Raw genomic sequence first — 19,257 nt, forward strand, 5'->3', positions numbered from 1 at the left:
TTGGTTGCTGTCAGTTTGTTTTTGCATTAACTAAAAACACAGGAAATACGAAAACTAACTACAAATGGTTGGGAACAGGTCATTATAGATGCAGTGTTGGACGAGCCCCTAAAACTACATTCACAACTGAGGTTCTGCAGCCCACCAGTTATGACAGAATCCCAGAATGGGTCAGGTTGGAAAGGACCACAGTGGGCCATCTCTTGTGTCCAACCTCCCTGCTCAAGCAGGGTCATTCCAGAGTACACAGCACAGGATTGTGTCCAGGTGGTTCTTGAATATCTCCAGTGAAGGAGACTCCACACCCTTTCTGGGCAATCTGTTCTAGGGCATGGTCACCTGCACAGTGAGAATGTTCTTTTTTCTATTCAGGTGGAACAGCCTGTGCCTCAGTTTCTGCCTGTTGCCTCTTGTTCTGTGTGCTTGGATACCCCAGGTACTTGGATATTGGCCAAACACCCTGGGCTGGCAGAGAATACTGATATGAGAAGGTAGCAACTGTAAAACTTTAGATAATGGAATCATTCTTTCATACCTCACAACTTTGCTTTCCGCTGCTGCCATTCACATATACATACACTAAGGGCTAAAGGAGAAAGAGAAGACTACAGCATTGTGTTGGGAACATACATCCCTTTTTGTTAGAAAATCCTGTCCCAGCCTGTAAATTTATTTAATTTGTAAATCCAATTGGAGCAATTTGCCTATGTGGTAAATAAAATGTCTGTTTTAGCTGCTATATTGTTCCAGCTGTCCTGACTGACTTCTCACAATATGCCAAAATCTGCCCTTCAGTGCAATTAATGGAATTGGGTTGGCTTCCATGGACATTTGCCTGCAAGGAGGTTTTGTGATGGACTGTAGTAAGAAGAAAATACTTTAGGAGACACAACCTGTGAGTTCTAAATGAAAAGTAAAAAATGTGTGGCTTGGAGTATGCCAAAACAACCAAAAGTTACGCTTTCATGGATACTGATTTTAAAAGGCTTCTGAAGTACTGAATTACTGGCTGGTGTTACCAGAGATTCACTGACAGGCAAGTGCTGACAAAGGGATTTTATTTAAACAGGGAGCTGGAGAAGCTGTTGGCAGCTGCTATGAAGAGCAGATCCTCAAACCAGCAGAAGCATAAAGCTTAGACTACCTCTGATATTTTAAATTGTTTTTTCATTGGTGGATGCTTAGTCTCTGCAGTGTTTCTTTGTAGGACTCCAAAAAATGAAGGGATGAAAACCAAATTAAACAAAACTGCCTCGTTTCTAGCCTTCTGCCCTTGGTGAACACCACAAACCTTTGACAAAAAGCAGCTCTGCAAGTCTGTCTCCACAATTTAGCATCAACCTTCTCTTGCATACAGCTATGGTGTCAGCGCCTTTAGGAGCAGAGAAACCTCACAGAGCTCTTCAGTACCCAGTGAGAACAGAAACAAGCATGGCAGAAATCTGAATTCCCACTTGTCCTCAGTTTGATCTGCATTCTGGCAAAAGCATTCCCCGAAAGCTATGAATTTATCCATGAAGCTAGAAAAGATTAGAATGTGAGGCTATAAATCTGAGGTGGTACTTATCTAAGTTTCCCATCAGCAAAAAGACTTTTTAGAGTCAGTGATATAATCTTCCTGTAACAGACATTAGCAGTGTCTGCTGGCTGTCAGTTGTTGTCTCTGGTAGAGGGATACAACAAAAGCACAAAAGAATAACACATTTCTGGAAAGGATAAAGCTAATTCTTAATTTCAATTGCAGTCAACTTTTTTGGCAAACAATCCTCAGAAAATACATTGCATACATCTGTGAGATTTATTTTTCCTTTTTAAAAGACCCAAACTTCAGAAAACATCCAATTATAAACATTTCACATTTGTTTTGATCTTGCTGACTTCAAATGCCTTTCTTGTACTTTTTTATTATTATTTTGACTGTTTCAGTAAGCTTTACAACAGAAAATAAGAGACTGGAATAGGGTTGAATCAGATGGTTTTTTTCAAGAATCACGTCTCTCTGCTGTACCCATAACAGACAGTAGCCCAATTTGGCATCGAAGCCCTTCAGAACGGGAGTCCAGATCCTTCTGGAAATCTAGTCCAAGAACTCTTCACCCTCATGTTTCCCTGCCCTCTGGGCCTCTTTGCTGCAACGTTCAGTTGATTATTCCTTGTTCTGTCCTCACAGGATATAACCCCTTTATAACTACTTCAATGCATTTAAAGATCATCTTCTGTGTTCTAATGAAAGGTTGTATTTTCTAGATGTCTGCTCATTCCCTGTGCTGTCCTTTTGTTATCCCCAAAGTGTGGGGGGTTCTCCTGGTCACCATCCTGCCCCACCAGGTGCTGACTGGCTCTGGCTGGAGGCAGGTTTCCTCCCAGGGTGCTGTAATCCCAGGGCTACACAGGTGAGTATGGTCGGGATCTTGGTCTTGCCCTGTGGTTCACCAGGGGCACTGGCCAAACCTGGAGGGCGAGAGAAGAATTGGCCACTTCCCAGGGGACTGGGGTAGGCTTAAATGTCATTTTGGCTCTGTGTAGCTTCTTGCTTTTGTGGAGCTTTTAGAATCTCAGGGGAAGTTTAAATCTGTTTTCTCTAGAGACAAATATTTGCTCTATGTAATGAGATTTATGTGCTTGTAAGGAAAAAGCTAACAAAGTAATTTTCATCTGCTTTTAACTATGAGACTTCAGGCTCTCCAGGGATAAATAACAGTAAATAAAATACATAAATGATCATAAAAATTCTCTCTATCAAGAGATGGATTTTTACTTTGTGTAAACTGGAGCATAATTTTGCTCTGTAGAGAGAATAAAAAAGAATTGTTGCAAGATGCACTCCACCTGTAGTTTTCCCATGCCGGCACATAAAACTTAACGTAAATTTTTTCATCTGAAAAAAAAGATCAATTGTCAGAAAATGCTGTCAACAGACTCCTCTAGGACAGAGCAAGGTTATTCTATTAACTATAGTTCCAGTCCCTTTCATACTAATGTCAGTCTTTATCCACAATATTCCACCTCAGGGATGGATGGATGGATGGATGGATGGATGGATGATGGACGGACGGATGGATGGATGGATGGATGGATGGACGGACAGATGGACAGACGGATGGATGGATGGATGGATGGATGGATGGATGGATGGATGGATGGACGGACAGATGGACAGACGGATGGATGGATGGATGGATGGATGGATGGATGGATGGATGGATGGATGGATGGATGGATGGATGGATGGATGGATGGATGGATGGAGTGTCTTCAAGTGTCTGTAATGTGCTCTGCTTTTTGCACTAAGGCTGGGGTTTCACAGAGACCACAGTAGCCAGAGGCACATCCAGCCAAATTCATCCAGTCTGCTGGGAGAGCCAAGGGTGTGAAATGTAAAGAGGATGAAAAAGCCAGAGGTGAGGAGGAATGTGGGGATCACCCTGTACCAGTCATGTTTTCGGTGAAAACTAACCTGCCCCTCTAATGTTACCAGACTTTACTTAGCATGGTGTATCAAACAGAATGGGAAGAATATTGCCTTGAAAATCTTTTATAAGGCCGTCCCATTATGCCTGCCCTTTCAACTTTTGCTAGGCTTCATTTAAATTCCTGGGCTTATTTTTCTAGATATCTGAATTGACTCATACTAGCATTGCAGTACCAGTTACACATAAAAAAATGCAATAACATTTTTTGCTCTTAATTTCTCGGTAGTAGATGGCTAGTTGTGCCCTTGGCAACTTAGGTCTTATGGAAAGAGTTAGAACTATGGAAAAGAATCCTACCAGGATTTTAAAGTAGTTCTCAGTGCAGAAATGGTTAATAAATCAATGTTTCTGAAGAGCAAATCTGCTTCTGGTGTACTTGGAACTGTAATACTCTTTTGGAGGTGGAGGTACACAAACAGCACGTATACTTAATCTTCAGATAAACACTGATATATTGATAAGTTTATAGAAACACTATACACATAGGAATGTAACTATGAAACAATGAGAACTGTAGATTTGTGGTAAAGGATTCCTCTGAATAGCTTCAGGCAGTTTATTGTGTGATTACAGCCCTTGATAACTCTGTTTTGGAGAGAAGTCTCACTGAATTTTTGAACCTGCAGTTTGCTCAGTCCCTGCAGCATGCTGAAATCTCAGAATTCATACAGCTTAAGCTTCTGTCCCTCTCCACCTCCCTATGGAGATAATCTGAACTGTTCTGTGGAAACACAGCAAGCAGTCAGCAGCTGATAGTCTCTGAGTATTTATCAGTGCTGAAGGCACATTCTTGTCTCTAGGGTAAGTGAGAACTGCTAATCTCCTAGCATTTAGCAAACTCTTCTGGGGCTCCCAGACAAATTAGTTTCTGTGCAGCCCAACACTGGTCCCTTCATAGATTTACACTGGCCATAAATTAAGAGCTTCCTTTTGTGCTTCCTTCGCCACAGCAATACAAAAAGAAGGAGAAATTGCACTAAATTCTGCAGTGAAAAGCCTTTCCCTCAAATTCAGTTTTTTGGTTTAGAGTACTCTGGGCTGGGGGGTTGCTTTCTTACAGTGTTTGAGGATGGGATAGATCTCCCTTTTTCCTCCTGGTTACGGGTTTTGCTTCTCCTTGACTGCCCCAGCCACTAGCTGAGGGCTTGAAAGGCAAATATATCTTAGTGCTCATGGAACAGTGCCCATGCAGCCACAGATGTCTCTAATGGGAACCTTGGTCACTCCTCTTAATTCTGCACACAAAACTGCTCCACAAAAGATCATATGGCTTTACCTCCATCACAGGAGGCCATTTGATACACAAAATTTTGTTGCAAAGCCCTATGCTGGTAAAGGATTGGCAGCTTACTTTATCTCTGTCTTCACACTATTTATGTATTCCCTTATCATCTGATCAGTGCGGAGCAAATATTTTTGGTAAATATTTTTCTCTTGGAAAAGTTATAAAAAACATAGGACAAAATCTATCTTTGGGTCAAAAATAGATAAGAAGTGTGGTGTAGTTTAGCATTATTTGTTGTCTTGGACTGTATTTGTATTTTATTTAATTAAAACTCCTGGGAAAAATCTCACATCAGGCCTTCTTTGAAAAATCTAGGAGTATCCCAAGTCGCAGCTAAACTTTCTCCTTCACAGAGTTAAGTATCCTGATTTCCATTAATAAGTGCAACAAAGGATACTTGGAAAATGTGTCTATGTCCAAAGGAGTTAATCTGAGGCAATTTCTGGGTAAGATTTACTGGAATTTTCTCTAAAAACAGATTTTATGGAATTCCTTTTTACTTTTCAGGATGTTTCAGTAACTAAAAAACCCCAACAAACAAAATAAAATGTATGTGTACGTGCATTGGGGAAAGAAAAAGACTTTTCAACTCCAAATTTGATTATGGTAGCCAAATCTTTGCTCTATCTGATTTGTTAGCATAATTTTACAGCTGTTCTCAGTTAAACCAATTACTCACAAATCCTTTAACCGAGCCAATGTCGTTGAGCACAGACGAAGTTCCCTGTCGTTTAGTTATAGCTACTATACTATATGGTGTAATTGGATCTTCAAGAGAATTTCCCTTTACGTTATGGAGGATAGGAAAAATCAGCCTGACCTCAAAATCAGCTGTAAATGGTTAGAAAAGGGCTGTAACTATGTTTTTTGGTTGTTTGTTTTCAGAAAAACAATTAGATTTAAACATGCCACAGATGTGAGGCCCCTGTGGGAGTGAGAAGGTGAATGTTGATGTGATATTCCTACAGCAGAATTCTACTGGCCTTGACATCAGACTGTCTCCTGGAGTGTTTGGGCAAAGATGATTACAAAACTGGTTAAATATCTTGTCATTTTAATACATATCTGTGTAAATGTGCAGGGAAAGGAAAAATACTTATTTTATCCACTCCAAGGTGCCTTATTGTAAACTGTATTTTTCTTGTCAGTGTTGTCTGTACATCTGATAAAGTCTTGGTAATTTGGAAATGAGGATCAGAGAATTAAGTGAAATTTCCCTCATGTTTAATTTAAACAGGCAAAGTACAATTCAAACTAAACACAAATGCAAGGAGCAGTAGACAGATCTTCTATGAAAATGAATGGCTGTTTGAAGGCATAAGCAGTGCATGATTTTTTCCATAGTGTGAAATTGGTTTTGCTGCTTCTTCTTCAAGCAGTCCCTTGAGTGCTCTGGCTCTGCAGAGGACATTTTCTGTTGGTTTTGTTCTATGTTTTCCACATTGATTCCTTGAGGGCTTTAGCTCCTGGCAGTGTGTCTTTCTCTGAAGGGCACAGAAAGCCTTGCCTGCATTACGACACCTGGCAGTGAGGAAATTCTCGAAATGGCTGTTGTCCTGCTTCCACCTTTCCAGGCAGGGAGGGGACACTGTCCTTCCCTGTCACCCTGAGCAGGGCTGAGGGCACAGAAGTCAGCCACATTCTGGCTCTGACCTGAACACCAAGGAATTACCAACCCTTTTGTGGGAGCATCTGTCATGTAAACCAATTAGCATTGCAAATCTTATCACTGTAACCCATAAAAGATGGTACTAGTGGCAATGTAAAAGATGGCAATTTACAGAAGCATTTGGCAGTTTTTATCAAACGTCATCTGATACATAATTGCCAAGCAGATTCTCCAAGCAGAGGAAACACCAACCCTGAATTGAGTCTCTGATCAGCCCAGTAGTTGCTGTTTACAGCTGAGAGACAGTCTCCCAAATGTGTCCCACCAGGGTTTGGTGCCAGGGCGTGTTGTGCCAGGAGAAGCTGCTCTGGCTTATTTCTGGAGCAGCGTGATGTCTCTGCCATAGCCTGGGCTCCAGCACTCAGTTCCCATGCTCCGTCTCTCTGTGCCAAAGTCTAACCTCCCTCAAGGCTGCCTGCTTGTGTAATCCTTGCTGGCCAGGGTGGGTAACTTCTGATTAGTGTGTTAGGCACAGAAATGAAACTCTATCCTTGTGCATTGGTTAGTTTTCCCTTTGTCATGAAGCCAAAATCATCATTGGGTAAGAAGACCTTTGTTAAAGTGCTTGTAGGACTCAAAATTTCAGCCCTAAATGACACTTCAAGAGGTGGCAGCACTAAGCTGCTGAGTATTTCAGTGAGGGAGTTTACAGATGCCCCTCATTTATGGATCCTAAAACACACATGTGCTTTATATGAGAGAACCTTCTGATAAAGAGGCTTTCTCTTTTGGACTGTAAACACAGCTAGAGGTGCTGTTCAGAAAAACCTTTCTCAAAGGCAGCCCAGAAATTTCTGAGAATCCAGGGACTTCACTGTGTTACTTGACAAAAACTAAACCAGAACAGCAAACCCAACCAACCAACCAACCAAAAATACACAGCACTGGAAGAGCAAAACCTAGGAAAATTATGTATGAACTGACAGATCCACAGAAGTCATAAACCAGCGTATTTCCAAAGCAGCTGTAAAGACCGGTGCTGAACAACCCTGGGTTTTATTAAAAAAATATGACAAAGGCTTATGAAATCTTGTACCATTTTATGTTGTCAGGTTATGGTGAGAGGTGAATCACAGAGCTACACTGAGCCCATTCAGCTGAGAGGTGTGTTAAGAGCAATCAAATGCAAAGTCCAACATCTAGCAGAAATGCTGGATGCTCTTGCTTAGAGGAGAGAGGAATGCTTCTGGAATATGGTGTTTCTGAGTACCTTGGCAGGGCTGCAGATCAGACACCACTATGTGGCTTTTAATGACAAGTTCAGGACCTGCATTTGGGAGTGCAGAGATCAAGGCAACTCAAATGGGAAAACAGGCATCCCTTTTTAGACTTAAAAAGCATAAGTGTTTCTAGCACATCTCCAGGAACAGGTAAACTCACTGCTTGATATGCTCAGGCCTTTCTAAAAAAGATGTTGTAACAAATAAAACAGTTTAGTGGGTTCTATTAAATACTGTGACCTCTTCTAAACAATTACAAAGAAATCTGGGACTGCGAAGGGACCAGTCCTTATGAACCCTTCTGGCCTTTGTTCCCTCCAAACCCGAAGCAGGGGAACAACAAAGGCTGCCAGTAGCTGTGTTACTGTGTTCCTGTTACCTGCAACGTCACCGTAGGGCAGCACGGGATGACATTTCATGTGCCTCACAAGGTGAGGTAAAAGCCCACAGAAGATGTTCTGTGTCGTGAAAATGTTTAGAAACAATCCTACTCAGCAACCCCTGAGTGGGAGTAATAAGGACTAGAGGAATTTTCAGCTCAGTTTGAAAAGGAGCCTCATCAACACCCAGAAAAGCGCAGCTTAAGTTAGCTCCAGAGTGACCTGGCCTGGGCATGGTGCCTACCTAAAGTGCAGAGTATGTAAAGATTTAGGTGTGACACTGGAGTCTTTCTGCTTATATGTTTGACTACAGAAAATAATATAAAGTTGAAAAAGTCCCCTTCACAAATTTCTAGGGGGAAATGTAAGAGCTAGGGTCTACTACTACTTGTTGACTCTCAGCAGAATTATTTACTGGGATAAATTGATTCAAGGTGTGAGAGCTCCCAGGGATCGCTGCAGGGGTAATTTGCTGCCTGACGAGTTGTTCAGGCATTGGTGATCATGCCTCATCTGAGATGCATTAGGGACAGCTGAAAGCAGTATGTAGAGAGATCTTTTGGGGCTGGAGAGAAGGGATGTGTGGTGAGGAGGTGCGTGGCAGTGGAGGTTGGAAAAGGAGGACTTGGAGGAGCAGGTGCCGGTCTGCGCTACTGGGCACAAGTTTAGAGCTTTGCTTTCTGAAGACATGGAGCAAAATCCTGTAGCTTCAGTTCCCTGAGAGGTAAGAGCTGGTTGCTTATGCTCTTCTTTCCATCTTTTATCAAATCTAAAGAGGTTAATACTTCTCCTCATCTGCAAAGTGTTTCTGCTGTTTGTCTGAGAGGTTAGTGACGAAGACTTCACTGTGGGCTTTATCTTTGGGGGTGCAGAAAGAGATAAAAATACCAAAGATTTTTCAGATTCTCTGATCTTGATTTAGCCTCTGTTTTGTAGTACTTTATTTCACTTCAAAGAGTGCTGTGCTTACATAAGAGCTGAAGTAAACATTTTAAAAAACACTTATTTCTGCAGCAGTTGAAAAGATTGTGCTTTTTCTGGTGTGTTGCGTTGTGTGTTCAATGCTGGGGGAGTTTGTATTAAACTTTGGGCTTTCACAAGTGCAATATGTTGTTTTTGTCTGTATTTTAGCTAGCAGATTTTTAAATAAATGTGTAGGTAAATGTTACGGTGCTGTTAAGGTATAAAACATTTGAATGTAACCAAATGTTAAAGAGAAGTGTTTGTTTTGCTTATTCTCACTTAATTGTAAGTGGAAACCTTGAGTCTTGCTGAACCACCTTGTGGTGAGTTTGAGCAGATAAATCATTTAATGTCTTTACTTGTATAAAGAGTGGCTCAGAAAAACAAAATATAGGAACACACCTGAAGCAAGTTCTCTCCTAGAGAAGCAGGTTTGAAACAACTGCATGACATTTAAGTGATTTGGGGGATTTGAGGTTCCATAGCTGGCTTTGTGTGTGGTTTTCTGTTAATTCTGTCATACTTGCTTGATTTTCTAATTCCCTTGGCTCTTGTTGCAAGCAGTCCAGGCTGGAAGTAACAACAGGCTTTCTTGGAATGTGGGTCTGGAATACCAAGCTGTTAGCCAGAACATACAGAGTTTTCATGAAGAGTATGATTCCTCTCACAACTCTTCATTAACCGTCATAAGAACTTAATTTCAAGAGAACAAAGAGTGAAGAACTGGAATCAAATGTTTTGGCAGGTGGGGGGGGAAGGACAGCTCTCCCTGCAAGTCACCTGTGTTCAATAAGCCATGATTGCTTTTTATAGGTCTGGTTTATGTCACTATGAGCCCTGCCAAGAGAAAATCAGGTGTTTCTACTTGGATTCTGATCTTTGTTACCTGTGTCTCATTTGTTACACCTGTGGGTGGTACTTTCAGCAGGTTGCTAAAGCAAAACCTGTCTGAAATGTTGAGTACAGTTCAGATACAAAGAGGAGGAAGTACAGCCATGAGCAGCAGCACGTTCCCTGAAACCCCTGCCTCCCTGTGGAGGGACGGGTCTGACTCTGACAGAAGGGTGCTTTTGCCTGCAAGTTGTTTCTATCTGCGTGTCAGTACAAAAGGCTTTCTTGTTTGCTTAGATCCATTTTAATTCTGCCATTAAATGCAGTATTGGTTTGGTAAAAGCTTAAATTTATTAACAATACTACCTTCAGCAAGAACCAAACGTATGAAAATGCGGATGTATACAGGGATTGGCACAACTTTGCCTACACTCTCTGAAGGTGCTGGTAGCCAAAGAGGATGCCTGCAAGTAGTTCTCTTTGCACTGGGTGCAACTGTGCAGTGCTGTGAGACTCAGATAAAATGAGATGCTTCAGGTTCTCAGCTCACTGGTCTTTTATTACTGTGCTTTGCCTCTGAGAAGACCCAGCTGGTTTTGCTTGAGCATCAGTTGCAGCTCCTCACTGCAGAGATGTGGAGGTGAACCTCCTGTGGGTCTTCCTCAGTGGTTAAAGTGGGGACCAGTGGGACTTCAGATGTAATGACAGGTAATCACTATAAAGTGGGCTGACGCCACTGTGGGAGCCACCAGGACTTTGAAGCTGATTGTACAGAGGCTTATTTCTGTGGGTGGGCAAACGTGGGCAGAAGAAATGTCAGATGTTGCTTAAAGAGAACAGAGTTCAGAGAGGGAAATGTGGTTTTTCTACTCACATACTGCTTAACTCGCTGTCCTGGAACAGTACTAAAAATCACTAGGCACACTTAATTCTTTAGTTAATAACACTGTTTAGCTACCTTTTAAAATACTTTCTTTCCTCTGAAAATCCTAAGATCTTAAACGCTTCTAAGAAAATATATCCAGTAAACCATTGTTCTGTGCGAGTTTGAAATGTAAAGGTTAGTATGTGGGTTTTATGTGATTCATAAATATCCCCCCCTACTCAAGCACATTTTCATCTCTAGCTGAAGAGACTGACACCATCTCTCCTCTGTTGTGACAATTACACACTCTTATTTAGTGGCTACACTGCACTGTGATGCCAACAATGCCTGGCTGGCCTGGAGGGCTGCCTGCTCTGTTCTCAAGGGCCAAAGAATCTTCTGTGTAAGCACAAAGCATTTTAGTTGCAGCTGCAATTTGGGAGCTGGTGTTTGGTCCATATGGACATAATTTGTGTCTCTGCAATGTTAACAAATTTTCCAAGTTGGAGCACTGAGTTTTTTGTGGCAATCACCATGGAGGCTGGTGATTACAGAACTTTTGGAGGCTGAGGGAGAAAGCAGAGTAGCAAGGAAAGTCAGGAGAGGCACCATGCATCTTTCTTCAGACACAGCTGTGGTTGTGTTGTCAGCTGTGACACCTTTACCACCTGGCTCAGGTTCCCTTGTATGCAGGATGTTGGTCACTTGGGAAAATTGTTCCTTTCTACCTCCACTCCCCAGTCCACTGTTAAAGCCACCAGTTTCTTCTCAAGCAGAGTTCACTGCTGTTGCTGGAGGTGACAGCAGCCTTAAGGTTGCAAGTAAAAAAAGGCCAGATTAACAGAGAAAAACTTTTTGATTTTCATTGCTTGTCCATGGCCAGTCAGCTTCCTCACTGAACCTCACTAACTCCCCAAACTTACTGAAGAATTGTCCTCAGTATGTTACATGAGCCAAATAGCTCAGTCACTCTCATTTCATGAGAAAATGATAGTCTGACTAATTCCTTTGTTTTTGAGATTTTCACAAGTAATTTAACATCTTGTAAAGATTAATGTCTCAGAAATGTCATTTTTGTTCTTTGCTCCGATCTGATGACTACTATTTTCATTTTGCAGCAAGAGCAAACAAGTGAATTTCAGTTAATGCAGCGATTTTTCTTCCTGGATATAAATTTGCCTTTGAGGATTTTCTTTTTAGGCTGAAGGATTTTAACAGTAGTAAATATTAGTGTTGAAAGAAACTAAATTCAATCATATTATTTCTCTGCCTGGAGTACTCCATTAAGAAGTTACAAGAGGTGATTGATTTAACTCTTCCATTAACTCTGAAATATTTCAGTGCACATTCCTTTGGAGTTTTAAGCTGAATAGTCCCCATCAATTTGACAAGCTCCTTAATTGCTTTTAACAGGTTTTTGTGATGTGGGAATTTTATTTCTTGCTTTGAGTTTTCTTTGTTTTCAGAAAAATCTAAAATGCTGATGTTAATAAAAGTCATTCACCAATTGGCTTTAGGTACATGACATAAATCATTCAAATTATTCAATTACAGGTTATAGAATTAACCACTGTGTTGAAACAATTATGGTGCCTCTTTTGGTCCAGGCATTAATTTCAAGTGCCTTAAAATTTTGTCATTCTTAATACATGAAATAATTTTTTGATGTTTTTTAAATCATATTTTCACGTATGAAATCTGACATTTCCCCTTAAGAGACAATACCTTACTCCTACACATTTAGTCAGTTATATTATGACTTTAATTAAAGAGACTTGAATAATTACTGAAAACTCTCATTTATTTTTCCTGTCCATGTACATGGGTGAAATCCTAAATAGAAGAGGAAGCAGATGTTGCCTAGGTAACTGTAGTACTCACAGCTCTGATTCTAAAGGATACTTGAACTTACTGTTCCTACTTATCATTCATTCTTCTAAGTGACTCCTGAAATCAGTGTTTACGGTTTGGCTTGGCTTTGGATTTTTTTTAACATTGCTCTTAGCCTGAGCTCTCTGCCCATGTCCTTTCCTCTTCACCTGGATGCCCATATGCATCTAAATGTGGGTGACAGGAGTGCTAAAACGACTGATGGGCTAAAGAAAGGTGACCTCCAGCGTGCTGCTGGCGTGGAAGAAGAGACAGAACTCTCTGATTATCACAATGTATGTATTTAATGTACGTATGGTTTTGCAGGGGATCCTTAGTGAGGATTAAGCAGGTGCACTTTTGAAATATTCTTAGTAAACACAAAATGAATCTAATTAAGCTTATTATTATATTGATAATTATTATATTGATAACACTTTCTCTTGGGATGGAGTTGTTCAGATCCATATCAGTAACCCCTTCCTTGACTCTTTCTGTCTGCAAATTAGTACTGTGTAAGAGCACTCATTTTTCATCACTAGCACCATTTGCAATAAAGCTGGAGAAAAAGCTATAAAGTTTATCAGCTGTGTGAGGTACAGGGAGCTAGAATGCCAAGCAGCTGGTAGTGGCCAGGTAGTAAAGATCTAAAATGGAGCAAGTCTGAAACTTTCCAAATGAGGAGAAACAATGCAGAGGGGAATAGGGGATTGCTTTGTTTCTTCTGCTTGTGACTTACCATAAATTCCTGGTCCTCCCAGCAGCCAGGATGACAGCATATGTGCATTAGTCTGTGCAGGAGCCTGTAGGTGTTCCACCAGTGTGATTCTTCCCCCGCTCCTCCTGCAGCAGCACCCTTCTGCTGAGAGATTTGGGCTGCCAGCCCCTGAGGTGTGACAGCTCTATAATGCCCTGAATTTTTCTCATTGGAAATTCGTTCTTCTCTTTAAATTTAACTCTCAAAACTGAGTTTTATCAGCTCGTTGTATTTCTAGATTTGTTGATTAAGTCTAGAGGTCAGGCAAAAACTTCAGTTGTTCTTTGTGCTCTCTTCCTCCCAAGTAATATTACGTTCTCTAAGGAATCTGGTGTAAACAACACAGCTGCTCTTCATTTGCATTAATAAAATGTAATATAAAATAAAATGAAGCCACCTTGTACTCAATGTATAATAATTTAACTGGTTATGAAAAAAATCATAATTTGGGATGTATCATAAAAACTGCTGAAGTAAAAAGGAAAGCTCCTAATAAAATTTGGGATGGCTATTTTGCACGAGAGTGGTTTATGCAATGAGTACTCTAGCATTAAACTCAATCACCACAGAATTTCAACTGGGTCTTATTTGATAAGTTTTTTATTAATTTTTATTAAACAAAGTGGAATTTGGTCTTATTAAAGTGAGTGATGAAATCAGATACTTCTTTTTCTTTTCATGCTAGGAATACTTTTACTCCATATCCTTAGGGACTTCTGCTTAAGATCCTGTGCATATCAGGAGAATGTGATGAGGTGGTAAAAAGAGAAGAAGCTGAAGGGCTGAGGGTGTAGAGTTGGGTAGAAAGATGACCTCATGTCACCTATCAGTGTCCAGAGCTCCTTGGATGTTTGCCTCATCAATATTCTGCTCTGCTACTGCCAGGCATTCCTAAACTTAAGACCCCTGCATGTGTGAGGGAATGCTGCTTTGCCTGCCAGTAGCAAGTGATTTTTTTTATAATCCCTTTGGGTTCCAGGCATGTCATACCAAGGGATTCTGCGGTGATAGTCATCTCCTCTTTCTGTGAAGGGTGCTCTGTATAATTGTGCAACATATTAGCTTGGCTCATGTCAAGTTTTCAATTAAGAAATTTCCTATCACAGCTCTGGATATTAGCCCTGTTGAGTAAGAGCAGCTCTGTCAGCCAAGTAACATCTATTTATAACACGATAGTTCAACTTCCTTTTGGCCTGGAATTTCTATTCTGTTTTCTCCAATTTATACCCAGTCTTTTTTGTATTGAACATTACTCACAATTCTGTGTTTATCAGTCTGAAACTCACCTCAAAATCCATTGTTCCAATGCCATGGCAAGGGGTGGGAACATTAGCCCAATCAGGCGACTATAAATGATGAGTTACTGCCATTGTATGTAAGTCTTCTACTATTTAGACAGCAAATGAAACTATTTGTACCACTTGTAAGATGAAGCACCAGAGTGCTGTCTTTTCTTCTTAGCCCTGTAATGACTTGTGCCTTTGTCATGCTGATAAAATTATTGCTGTTTATTTACTCTGCAAGACCCACAAGCTGAAAAAGTAACACTGCAAACGTAGTTCTGACTCAGCCTGCGGCTTTGTGTCTGTTTTCAGCAGGTTGGTAGCTTTGTACATTTCTTGCTGAGCTTTGTTTTCAACTTCTCTGAGAAAGAAAGGAACGGGGGAAAAAACAAACCTTAAAAATGTCCTTTTCAAATCCCTTTTACCTCAGAGTCATTTAGTCCACCACATTACCCCATTTGAATGGGGCATGCTACTCCAGTTCTGCCAATGCCCCGTCAGTACCCTGGGGATGTGACGTTGGCACCAAGATGTGATACTCAGCATGCAGAAATTTCAGTATTTTGCCACTTTGTCAATGTTTTCCTTTCTTAACCTTGACAGAAATTTTCACCACCTCTGCTTCATCTTTGTGTAGGAGATAATAGCACAAAGCACCAACTTGCATATTTACCATCATATGTGAATACTCTTATTTTGTTCTTTTAGCCTGCTCTAAAGTACTTATTAGAGGGGCTCTGTGACTCAATAAATAAGTTATAAAATCATAACCAAAACTTCCATTTTTGTACATACCTATAAAAACTAGCAATGCAAATAAGTTGTTGTGTTACCTATTTTTAATAAATTTTAAGTATCAGTTGGCTAAGATGTTCTAAAGCATTTGTCATATTGCTGTTCCAGACTCCCTTTCTTTTCAGCTCCCTCCTACACATCTCATTATTTTAAATCTTAAATCCTGGCAGTGAGAGTTAACTCTTTGATGCAGCTCTGTCACTTCAAGGACAAACAGATCACATCCATGAAAACTGGAAAATGAATGTAAAATAATAAGGTAGAAGAGTACCATCAAAGAAGAGTAAAGTAATACTCTTAGGGCCAAAACTTGTGTGAGTAATGACTCTGAGATAACAGGAAGCTACTAGAGAGTTTTTTCTGCTTTAGACAAGTCCAGAGCCAGCTTGCTCTCAGTGTGGTAGAATTGTAATGTAAAATAGGTATGAGCCAGAATGTTAATAATAAAGGGAAAAAAATCTTTCTGAATTAGTGGTCAAACCTCTAACTCTCTGATTCCCTGAAGAAATTAAAGGGAATGGTGCACCTCTTTATGCTGCTTGAGATGAAGGAAGTAATGTCCCTGTTGTAGGGAAAATGGACTTTTTCTTTTTTTTGAGCATATGACACAGGTATTAGGGCTCAGTTTTTATTAAATTTGCTAGTTACAGACACTATTTTTAAAAAATTCACATGATGAATGGAGTAGTTAAACATTCAACAAATGGACCTCCGTAAACAATACAGGCAGTATTGGATTTCTCAGCATTTTATCTTAAAATAGAGGGCTTGCTAATAATCTTCTCCTTCCAGCCTTCAGTTAATCTGTGGAACTCCTGGAAGGTGGAAATGGTCATACAGGTGCTGTTTGGGATCAGTTATTGCTTCGCCTCTGTGCCAGCTGTATTTTTCACGTTAAGTCATTTCATTTGCCTTCTCAGTTGTTGGGTTCAGTCACCTGTTCTTCCACCTCTCTCCTCTTGTTCTCCTTCCTTTACCTCTTGGTGAGGCTCCCATCCAGAATATTCTGTGATTCTATGAAAAAAGCTGCTTTTACTTTTGCCATTGTTAACTCCCCCTTGTTGCGTTTTGGTAGCTCTGAGTGAGACATTATTTACCTGGAGAGTTAGTTTTATGTTTCCTTGGAAACAATAGCTGAAAACAGAATAATGTGACAAACTAGTTTCACTTTTTCAGTATTTATATTTAAAGTAGGCCTGGAAATGCACCTTTTCAGGAGGCAGTGAAATAAAAATTATTTCTGCTCGAATCTCCAGATTTTGGTTGGCTGTGTTAAGAACCCGAACCATTCTCTGTGACCTCTGTGATATAACAGGAGATCAAAGGTCTCTGAAGTTATTGTCCCTGAAAAAATATAGAGAAGGTTGTGACTGCTGTTGTAAGTTGTCTACAATGAACTTGTCTTTCAAGAACAAAGGAAAAAATATCTTTCTACCTGGGTTGTGGTGAATTTTGGTTTAGCTCTTTTATTGTTGGCTTTCTCTTCCATCAGTCATTGGGGAATAGAGTGTGACGCTGTCTGTATTCCATGGGGCGTAGGAAACCGGGCCTCTGTTAGTGTGGGATAGTGTCAGCAGTTTATAGTCTGCAGGCTGGGTGTCAGCTGTTCTGAGGTCTGCTGGGCCAGTAAATGCCAATGTGCACTGCTATGGACGGCGGCAGTAAAGTCACCTCTGAGCTTCCTCCTCCCTGCGTCGCTGTGGGACCTTTGGCTGTTGGAGAGCAGGCTCTCAATGCTCTAAGGGAAAAACTTGCAGCTTTAAGAATACAGAAAACTGTAACCTATTGCCTATTGAAATAATTTTCAAAGCTACTGCAAGGTGATCCTGCTTTTCATAGCTGTTTGGACATAGGTATCTTTTTTGTCTTTAACTGAATTTTCTAAGCTTATGCAGAAACACAATGGCACATTTACCACCTCAGATATCCTACAGTCAGATTACCACAGTCATCTGGAAAAACTCAGGTTGTACCCTCCGAGTTAAACTTGATGGCTCAGAATGTTTTAGCAAATGAAATTGTTCCTTTGGAAGTGAATGGGGAATACACTTAGGATTTTCATTATCTGTGATATCAGATGAAAACTTAATGCTCAAGAGTTGTGAGGTGGAAAAAGATCATGCTATGCTTGTCATCATCTTGACAAGTATTCTTTGCCAAACACTTCCCAGCATCTTATCTGGAGGTATGAGGACCAACACAGAATATTTCTGTTGCTGAAAATAACCAATGAAGTACGATAGATTTACACAGCTGAGCTGAACAAATGGTTTCAAAATTGTATCCCTTCCAACAATGGAGGCAAGAGTTCTTTGGAAACATATTGGGAAAATGAGTTAAATATATATAAATAATTTGAAGAAAAGAAAAATAAGGGGGGTTATAACGTATAGACATTTTTTTCTGGGACCTGATTCACTAAACAGAAATCTTAGCTCTATGCAGGGGTCTATTTTCCACCTTTGAATGTGAAGACTAATCATGTGTTTGTCCTGAGTAGATATTTTACAGTCAGTTGGGGGGGGCTTTTGTTATTTTTTCTGGTCACTGTGTGGTGGTTTTGTGTGGTGGTCTTGCTTTTATTTTGCTTCATTTTGGTTTTTTTTTTAACAAAAAAGCACTACTCCTGATGTAAATGAAAAGACCTCATGGGGTTGGATGTGGCCTTTGCTTTTCCCACGTTTGAGGACAAAAGATGCCCCTGCATATAAGGCTTTGTAACTTGCAAAATGAATATATAAAAAAGCAATAGCAGGTGTTCATCAAGATGAAATTATCTTAAGGAAATCTTTAGGCTGAACACCAGAGCACCTAAAAACAGATATAATCAGTAGTAATACTGTTTAAAAAACAAAACAATTAATTTTATCTGCCATAATTATGATATATTATAATTTAAAAATATTATCAACTTTTAAACACATTCTAAGTAACTGGTCTGTGGCAAGGCAAGACTATGACAAACTAGAAGATTACTGACTTTAAACTCTTATAAAATCAAAAAATATTACAAAACTGAAAAGTAGACTGAGAAGTTTTAACTTCATAATAAATATTTTCAGTCATGCAGTCCTGGAAAAATCTGACACAAAGTATCTCACCCTGGTTTGTAATAAGCCTTTCATTTGTTCCAGTGAAAAATCATAAATGATGATGGATTATCAATTCATTGGGCAGAAGAAGGAAGGTTCTTGGGGGATTAATTAGTAGTTCAAGTTAACCTGTGTTGCCTGAATAAGATTAACTTAGGAGAAGTTATTTTCTGCTCTATTGGGATTGTCTCTAAGGAGATGGGATTATAATAGCAAATATCACTTGCTGTCGTTCCTGGATCTCTGGTCGGATATGCACTTTTCTATGCAACTCACTGGAAAATTGTTCCTCCTTTTCTGGTTCAAGTGTACTCTTTTTCTGCTGAGTCTCACTGTGAAATTAATTGATAACCTCAAACTCAATTACATAGGGCTATTACTGAGTGAGTTTTTCGATTAAGGGAGATTCAGCTGTGGTGTTTGGAACACCATTTGTTCACACTTTTGGTTGGGAAGAAATTGACTTTTTGTAGTTGTAGTCTTAGAGGATTTTGACATGGATATACATATTTGGTATTTTAATGATATATAAATAATGCATGTGTTAAAAACAACAGCAGCAATAAAACCCAAAACAATCAACCAAAACAAACAGCGAAACAGTAACTCTGAAGGCTTCAGCTGAATTTGTGCACCTGAGTAAGGTAACCCTGGGCAAGCCTAGTCTATTAAAAGCAAGAGAAACAAGCTTCAGAGACAGCTGTTGCAAATCTGGTCTTTCAAATTATTTATTTGGCTCAAAAAGTAGCTTGTTACTTTGCTTTCTGTTTTGCAT

Source organism: Hirundo rustica, chromosome 8, assembly GCF_015227805.2.
Source record: "Hirundo rustica isolate bHirRus1 chromosome 8, bHirRus1.pri.v3, whole genome shotgun sequence".
Lineage (NCBI taxonomy): Eukaryota > Metazoa > Chordata > Aves > Passeriformes > Hirundinidae > Hirundo > Hirundo rustica.